Raw genomic sequence first — 8025 nt, 5'->3', positions numbered from 1 at the left:
ATTTTTGAACTTGAAAACTTTTTTTCCCGTTGCGAATTGAATTTTTGCCACGAATTACAAATTCCCGTGGCATAATTCGTGGCCCAAGTACCAATTTGTTGTAGTGTGGGTACGGTGCCGTTAGATTCGAATGTTGGAGAAAGGGGATTTTCTAATCTTTATCTGGGTTAATAATAACCTTTCGTTGAAGATGTTCCCACTTAAGGATAAAAGGTAAATCTTTTCCCAATATGATTAAATTTGTCTTGTGTTGTTCAATAGGGTTTACTTTCGGTCCTTTGTGTTTGATTTGTCGTTGTCGTTATCGCTATCGTTGTTGTTGTCGATTTGGTTGTTGTTATTTGTGGTTGTCGGTTGTTGTTGTTGTTGTTGTTGTTGTTGTTGTTGTTGTTGTTGTTGTTGTTGTTGTTGTTGTTGTTGTTGTTGTTGTTGTTGTTGTTGTTGCTTTTGTTGTTGTTGTTGTTGTTGTTGTTGTTGTTGTTGTTGTTGTTGTTGTTGTTGTTGTTGTTGTTGTTGTTGTTGTTGTTGTTGTTGTTGTTGTTGTTGTTGTTGTTGTTGTTGTTGTTGACATTTGAATTGCTGATTATTATGGGCTGTTTAGGGGTCTTTTGTAATAGTAATATGGGATAGAGTTTACTGTTGAATTATATTCGGGTTTAGGGTTTGTTGTTGTTGTTTGTTGTTGTCGTGTTGGTATCATCATCATAGTTTGATATTGCGAGTGTGAATTTGAAGTTCAGATTTCTTCATCGATTCTTGACTTTGTCATGAGGCCTAAATGAGAAGCTTGTTCTATGTCACATACTGAATACAGTGTTAAGGGTAACCATTTGAAGTTGTCATATTGTATATGCTATGTGGGTATGGTGGTACTATGATGACATTCATACAATTAATATGGACGTATAAGAATGAGAAAGATGCAAGATTTGTTAATTGTATGAATCTTCCTATTCAATTTTGGAATTGGATTTGGAATTAAATTCAAACATTTTGATTTCTACAATTGAAATCATGAAAATGAAATCAATTTCGCGTTTCCAAACACTATCTTATATATTTTAAAATATCTTTCATTTTATTGAGAGATACTTTAAGGGTTATTTTCACTTTGGGTGCGCACTACTACAAAACTTGTTATCCACATCGGACATTTTGGTATTGGCCATCGGATACACACCCGATGTAGAGTTCGGTCATGTCCATTGTGGAAAAATGTACATCCGATTTTAAACTGATGTCCATTAAAATTTGCACAACGGATTTCTATATATCTGATGTCCATATATATTAATATACATTAGTGTTTAGGAATATTCCGATGTCTTTTAGTGTTATGTACATCAGTTTACATAGAACTCTGATGTCTTTATGTACCTATATTCATCAGTGTTTTACCTAAACCTCATGTGTATTATAAATGATATTACATCCATCTACTAATAAAACCGCTGTCCTTTTTCTTGCCATTTTTTTCTAAAAAAAATTTGAATTGCTAATTCTAAAACAGGCCATTCATAGATTTGGCTTATCAAAACATAGGCCATTCATAACAAAAAAAACACCATCCACAATTCAACAACTAACCAACAAAGGTCGTTCGTCATTCTTTCATACAACGGCCAAAACATAGATTCATACAACGCCGTCTAAATTCAACAACCAAGAAATGTCGTTCGTCATAGTTTCTTACAACGACCTTACCAAAACATAGTTTATACAAATGCCGTCCAAATTCAACAACCTACAAAGGTCGAAACATAGTTTGCAAAATCTAGCTAACACATTACTATGACTGTCATTAAGAAAATAGTTCGCCCATAAGTCCCGAACCTCATTGATTTCTTCTTCTGAATAAGCCATTTTGTCTTGAAAAAGTTGTAAATCATGCACATAAAGGTTTCTAATTAGATAATAACACACATAATAAAAGATATAATAAGTCTGAGCTAGCTGAAGAGTTCAATTCTACCTATAATAATGGGATTTTATGGGGAAAAACTTTGCAAGGCAACACCAAGATTTGTAGGACAACAGGCGAGTGGGATAATCTGACCTCATTGATAGTTGTGGTCGGATTAGGATGAGTGACGATTTCCAGCATATACCTCATGATGTAGTAACCGCATTTTATAGCACCTGGCTGACGAGCACACTAATAAAACAATATGACGACGAATTAAACCAACACACTTTGTAAATCAAACGTAATAAATGAGTCTACTATTGCATATCAACAACTTACATCAACTTTCACCCATTCCGGTGCTTGAGAACTCTTCCTTGACCCACCAGTGTAGCCGTATGCTCTTATAGATCTAATATAAGGTTTCCAACAAAAAAATGTCAGCCAAGTTGAAAAATGTTTTTTCAATGAATATCTTGCATATCAAGAATAACTATTAAGTCGAACGTACGTATTAATTAAAGTTCTCAACATTAAAGGCACTGAATTCCCGATTGAATCGAACCAATATACTTGATTATGCTCAACAATGTCAATTTACAAGAAATAATTATACAAACAAAGGAATAAATGAGAATAATTAATTACCTAGGCTATAGGAACCACCATCAAAAAGCAAGGAGGCAGCGACAACAGCTAACAGCAACAGGCATCAGCAGCTAGCAGCATCAGGCAATAAATACTAGCAACGACTATCAACATAACACCAGCCGGAAGCGCACAACAACAACTAACAGTCAGCGAGCACAACACAACATAGCACACACCAGCACAAAACCTTTAGGAACCTGCATCAACGATAAAAAAATCTGAAAGATGCAAGATCTTAATCTAAAATCTTACGCAAAACAAACCACTAAATAGCTACAATAGCAAATAGAATTTCATTTTTTTTTTGGAAAAATACTGAAATGTAAGATATATTATAAATCAATAATCAAAAGCTGTACAAATTAGCTAAAGAAAATCTGAATGGAAAGACGTTGCAACAGGCCTACAATCATCAGCTATCAGACTTAATCAATACAATGCGGTGCCTGCTACATACTCACCCTAATCTGCACATTTTCAGCTCACATCCCTTCAAATCTGCTCATCCATTTTTTGTCCGTGCCTGAAAAGTGTCTGGCAACGAGCCTGCATCAGTATCCAATCTGTTCTGCCACACTTTTAAGACTCTCCAACACAAGGTCCAGCCTACACTTGTTTCTCTGATGTCACATAAAATATATATTAAAGACAAAAATTAGAAAGTATTGCGGTGAAACAAAAATTTATTCGCTATGAAACCAAAATAAACATTGATTCCTCTCATGAGTCCCCTTTCCTGTAATATTTCAGACAACGTTTTCGAATATTTATCACAGGTAACACTAAACATTGACAATAACGAGGAAGATTGCACTAGAACGCCACAGGGTTTCATCAATTTATCATCACTCAAGAAAAGGAACTTGTTACCAGCAGGGCCACAGAGAACTGCCATTGGTTCTACAGATATTGATGTCTTAAAAATTTCTGAGGAGTGTTTGGTCATTCTATCACATATGAACTTTCCGGGGTTGCATGTGAAAGCTATGCGGGGCGGGGAAGACAAGCTAATAATACTTTGTCATATTCAAATGCCAGGCGGGGAAGATGATAGGGAAATCTCTAATCATGACCTGTTACCACCCTGAGCAAGTCCCTAGCAGTCCACGTTGAAATGTCTGATATTTGAGATCCTACTTAGGTCCAAGGACTAGCAGGAGACCCAACATGATGTTGTCACTAACCTGTTACCACCCTATGCATGCTTAACTGTGAAGTTCTTTTGCATAGATAACTAGAAAAGAAAGTTCACTTTGTTTATATGAGTAGTACTCTGAATCTGTTTAAGCACTAGTTATTTAAGCCAATTAATAGACCTCTTCAAGGGGGTACCCAACCTGAATAACATCTTCAGTTCAGTGGAAGATTACATGTGCATGTTGCATGTAATGACCAAAGCTTTAGGAATTGAACAACATCAATAGTTTGCTCGCAAGCTAGGTTTATATCTCAACAATATTGATACGGCTGTAGCAACCTATCAAAAATAAAACAACTGGTCTCTAATTAATATAGCTAGGGAAGTTGGGATTTTATCCACTGGGAGGCTAATTACGATCTATTTGTCAATCTAAGTCTGTCTAAGTCACAGATGAGGATTGTTTGATTTTGTACTAAACTAATGCAATAAAATAAAAGTTTAAAGAGAGAAATTAAGTCGAGAAAAATAAAAGGGAAATGAGCTAGGACATAGGTTCACCATGGATTATTACGGGTCATAGGTAGGGTCAAAGGCCAGTCTCAATTACCGGTCCATAGGGCACTGAAAAGGTCCTCTCGGTCCGTTATTCGCCCTAGAATGATTTTAGCGGGCTCTCGCAACTTACTAGGGCACTCTAATATTTGTGACGGGTCTAACCCTTACCAGGCTTTTGATTTTAGGTAGGGGTTTACCAATTCAATTAATCAATTACGTCGACTTAACCAATTAATCACAATTAAATTTCATAATAATTAACAACATAGACCAATTACGTCAACTAATCTAAGCACCCAGTTAAGACCGTCTCAATTCATGACTGCTATAAATCCTAAAAAAAGGAAATTTAGCTACTCATAACGAAATTTTCAATATTAATTGAATTAAAAGATAAAGGGAAGGAGTTCATGATGAAATTACTTAAGTGATTAAATAACATAAATTAAACTAATAATAAGAATAGATAAATAAATAAAATTAACAAAGAAGAATTACGGGAATAGAAAATTAAAATTACCGATTGAAACCGAGTATGAGAAATAGAGAAAGAGGAGAAATTTATTCTAGATCTAAAGAGTTTAGAGAGAAAAGTATTACATAGTCTCGAAGTGTCATGGAGAATTGTAGAAATAAAAGGTAACTCTAATTAAAATATTACAAGTTGCTTATATACTAACTACCAAAAAGGAAATAAATTAATTAGAGTCTTAGTCTATCCGTGTCTAACTAGTCGATCGACAACATGGATAAGTCGATCGACATAAGTGAACCTCTCCATCAAGAAACATGCTTACTCTAACGAGGATTGTCTAATGGCATAAGCAACTGATGGTCGATCGACATCAAGTGACTGTCGATCAAAAATGATGACTTGTCTATCAACATTGGTTGAGTAGTCTATGGACACATAGGAGCAAGTCTTTAGACAAAGAGCAAAATCTTCAATGTTTGATGGAGTCTGTATCTATTGGCAATGTGTAACGACATATAACTTTTTGTCTATCGACAATAACAACAAGTCGATAGACAACATGTATAAAACTCCATTTCTTGCTCTTCTAAGCTCACTTAAGCTCCTCTAAACTTCTCTTTTGCTCCATTTCTGAAAAGATTTGGCGTCTAAATGCACAAATGAGTCTCAAACCTGCAAGAGACATGAAATACACAAAAAGTAGCAAATAGGGGAGGAAGTAAAATGAAATAATCAAATAAGCTCATAGAAATGTGTGCCAAACAAATGAATAAATGCATCTAAAAGGCACACATCAAATATCTAGCTTGAAGGGAGTATATTAGATATATAATAATCAACTAGTTAAGAAAGTCTTTTAGAGATATGATGAGTCATATTTATATACATTTATATGCCTCCCCTTAGTTACTTTTGGTACGGTCTTCGTCCTAAATTACATTGTTTATATGCCATTTATATTAGAATATTGTTACTTCCGCTATTTGGTATTTAATGCATGAATGATGCATTTATGGAGCCAAAGAATGAAATGTAGCACCGCGGTGATGGCATGAAGGAATGCACGAAGGACGACACGAAAATGTAGAAGAATAAAGGAAGAGAATTGTAGAATGAAGATTAGACGAAGAAAGGAGCTGATATGAGAAATACTCGATCACGTATTCGATCGAGTTCCCAATGACTAGATCGAGTATACCCCGATATGATGACTTCCGCAAAATTTCCTAAAGTCGGTTTATATTTTCTATAAATACCTAATTCGTGCCCTACTGTATTTTTACGTCTTATTTACTCTAAAAACTCCTGGAAACCCTTAGTTTAGTGTGGGTTTGGCTTAGCTTGTAAAAGTGTTTTTGGAATCAAAAATACTTTTTGGCCAAACACATCATTTTCTAAAAATTAAACAAAAAATTCTCAAAACTAAAAATCCATATTTTTGCCCATAGAAATAGAATAAGCAGCAATTTGTTGCTTCTGCTTTTGAAAAACACTTTTGAAAAATTAAGCTTGAAAAACAAAAATTCATTTTTAAGAATCGAGGCCAAACAGGCTCTTAGTTTTATTGCTATTATTTCGGATCTAAACACTCTTTAATTACGGTATTGCTAATCTTTCTTCAGTTATTAATAATTCAAAGTTCTAGTTCATTCAATTGCTTGTTATTTATCTTTACATGCTTTCAATTATTTCTTTCATTATTTTTATTGTTGTAAATTTTACTAGTATGCGTAGCTAAATTCCTTATCTAGCGTGAATGGGGATCTAGGTTGTTATAAGGGGATTATATAATGAATTGATAGTTAAATTTCTTTTGGTTGTTGTTCAATTGTTGTCTTAAACCTAATTGATTAATTACTGTCCAGGATTAGTTAATTAGCCTTGCGAATTAGGATTATTACCGACCGGATTAAGACTAATATAGGCTACGATAATTGAATAGGCAGACTTAATAATAACGACCGCATGTTAAGTTTGGAGTTTGGACCTAGAGGGCATGCATATTAGAATCGACTGATCATATGACCTTCAACAATATAAATTGCTCTATCAACTAGTTAAATCATACCCCGGATAACTACCTAGTGAACTTGATCCCTAGACTCTTTTAATATATTTGAATTCACCTTTATTTTATATTGCCATTAGTTGTTAGAAATCAAACAAACAAATCCTTCAAGAAAATGGTTACTTTAAGACGGACTTAAATATTAATAAACCAGAACAATTACCTCGCCTCCATGTGGATTCGACCCTTCTTAATGCTAGCTATTGGTAAGTAGTAATTTAGTTTTATTTTGATATAGGTGATACGACTTTAGCCTTATCAAGTTAGTTATATGTGTCAGAACTAATTACATAAGTTGGTTAAAGTTGTAGCTTTAAATACTATAAATATCAGGTTGTAAACATCATTGTAAGATACACAATTATAATCATCATATATTTATCTAATGCAAAAGCCAAAACCGCTGACATGGCATCACAAAATTTGATCTCAAGATGACATGTCAATTAATGAAACAACTAAGTTAAAAACACAAATATGGCAACAAATTTAAAGCTTTCTATAATAAAAATAAATATAAAATAAAATATGATGTATTCCCTATCTTCTTTAAAAATATTTTAGTTGATTTTATAGTTAACTTATGAACAACTATAATAGCAATCCAAATATAAATTTTATAGGAGCTTTTTTGAAAATCATTTTTCAAGTACTTTTTTTTTCCAAATTACACGGGTGTAATCATTTTTGAAAGCATATACAGGATAAAGTGGGCTGAACTTATCAACTACGAGTAATTAGTGAAAAATGGAAAGCATTCATTTTGAATGAACATATAAATGTTTTAAAGGTGTTAATAGCAGTATGGCTCAATACATCTATATAACTAAATTTATCAATCTTGAATATATAATAATATATAGAGACTTAATTTTTGTTATAAAATATTTATTATAAAGTATTTGATCAAAAATAAAATTGGTGCTATTATATGTAATGATTACTCCTAATGTTCAAATAGAATATAATTACCAAAATTAATCAAATAAGTTAAAATAATGATACATTTACAAAATATCAAATTTTATATCGTTTACAAACATATTTAAACCCGACTTACCTTCCTCACAAAGCAATGAATTATGATTTTTAGTTATTTGTATCTTTTACATTATTACATATAATTGCTAATTGTTAGTTTTTTTATAGCAAACCCGTGAATTTTCACGGGTTTAAACCTAGTACAATTCAATATTATACATTCTATTTCTCTCTATGTTTACTCAATA

Source organism: Silene latifolia, chromosome 6, assembly GCF_048544455.1.
Source record: "Silene latifolia isolate original U9 population chromosome 6, ASM4854445v1, whole genome shotgun sequence".
NCBI classification, from domain to species: Eukaryota; Viridiplantae; Streptophyta; class Magnoliopsida; order Caryophyllales; family Caryophyllaceae; genus Silene; species Silene latifolia.
This window is presented reverse-complemented; position numbering follows the sequence as displayed.